Source organism: Saccopteryx bilineata, chromosome 5 (genome assembly GCF_036850765.1).
Source record: "Saccopteryx bilineata isolate mSacBil1 chromosome 5, mSacBil1_pri_phased_curated, whole genome shotgun sequence".
Lineage (NCBI taxonomy): Eukaryota > Metazoa > Chordata > Mammalia > Chiroptera > Emballonuridae > Saccopteryx > Saccopteryx bilineata.
The window spans coordinates 25,301,248-25,302,736 of record NC_089494.1 but is presented as its reverse complement, the minus strand read 5'-3'; the positions used below and the strand labels follow the sequence as shown (position 1 = coordinate 25,302,736).

Genomic DNA, 1,489 nt, shown 5'->3' with positions numbered 1-1,489 from the left:
TACTATAAACATTTCTTTAAATTTAAAGTTCAAGTTTACGAGGAAAGAGAAATTGTATCTGTGATAGAATCTTAGGCCTGTTTGAATACAGTGCTCATGCTTTGCCTCATGAAACTAGTTATCTTCATTCTCTTTGTCGTTTTCATTTTGAAGGTAATAGGATTGGGAATCAATAAATTTTTACTCAATTTCTCACTATAAATCCATTTTCCTAGGAGTTTCTATAATGTGGAGTAGCATTAAAGCCATATAAGTTACATTTGCTTTGCAAGCCTATTTTAAAACTTCTTGAGTGTTGAAGATTCAGATTTTTAAAAGCTGAATGCCAAGAGCCTTTGACCAATTTAATTCTAGCCATTTGTTAAGCTCAATGGATTCAAATGAGAAACATGTATGTATATGTTTGTATATATGTGTATATACATAAACAACTTTAGGCTTGAAATGAATACCATCTATCCTATAATTCTGAAAAAAGCTGGTAAATAAAGCTTTTTTTGTTTAGTAACATTTGTAACTTGAAATTACAAACTATAGAAATGATCCCTGAAAGTAAAGTCTTTGTAACTTGAAATTAAATACGTGTTATAGGATGTCACTGATAAAGCATAATAAAATAAACATTGATGATAGGGGAAGTTGATATTAGAGAATGAATGATTGAGGATGCTGGAGATATGGACTATTTGAAAGAGAAAGTGTTCAAAGAAATAAGGAGGCAGTAAGGTGATGAATACTTTCTCCTCAATTTTCCATTCTGTCTAAAGTCGAATCAAGATTTCACACAAGTAAAACTTTTCATTCGCCCAGTGGCTTTTGGCCAAACCCACATGTTCTCTGTTAGATGACATGAGTATCCTACCAAAGGGCAGCATTCATTCATTCGTGTGTTCGTTCACTCATTCATTCATTCATTTAAAAGAGTCTTTTCTTCTTTAAAAATTTTTATTTTTTTAATTTTTATTTATTTATTTTTTTGTATTTTTCTGAAGCTAGAAACCGGGAGAGACAGACTCCTGCATGCGCCCGACCGGGATCCACCCGGCACGCCCACCAGGGGGCGACGCTCTGCCCACCAGGGGGCGACGCTCTGCCCACCAGGAGGCGATGCTCTGCCCCTCTGGGGCATTGTTCTGTTGCAACCAGAGCCACTCTAGCACCTGGGGCAGAGGCCACGGAGCCATCCCCAGCGCCCGGGCCATTTTTGCTCCAATGGAGCCTCGCTGAGGGAGGGGAAGAGGGAGACAGAGAGGAAGGAGAGGGGGAGGGGTGGAGAAGCAGATGAGCGCTTCTCCTGTGTGCCCTGGCCGGGAATCGAACCCTGGACTTCTACACGCCAGGCCAACGCTCTACCACTGAGCCAACTGGCCAGGGCCAAAATTTTTATTTTATAAAAGATTTTTATTTATTGATTTTACAGAGAGAGGAGAGAGAGCAAAAAGAGAGAGAGGAAGTGAGGGGAGCAAGAAGTTTTAACTCATAGTTGCTT

At 39.5% G+C, this 1,489-nt stretch overlaps 1 pseudogene; it reads right to left on the bottom strand.

The window, feature by feature from the left end:
• Positions 1-477: 477 nt before the first annotated feature.
• On the bottom strand, positions 478-562 carry LOC136307051 (small nucleolar RNA U3; annotated as a pseudogene).
• Between the last annotated feature and the right edge of the window lie 927 nt (positions 563-1,489).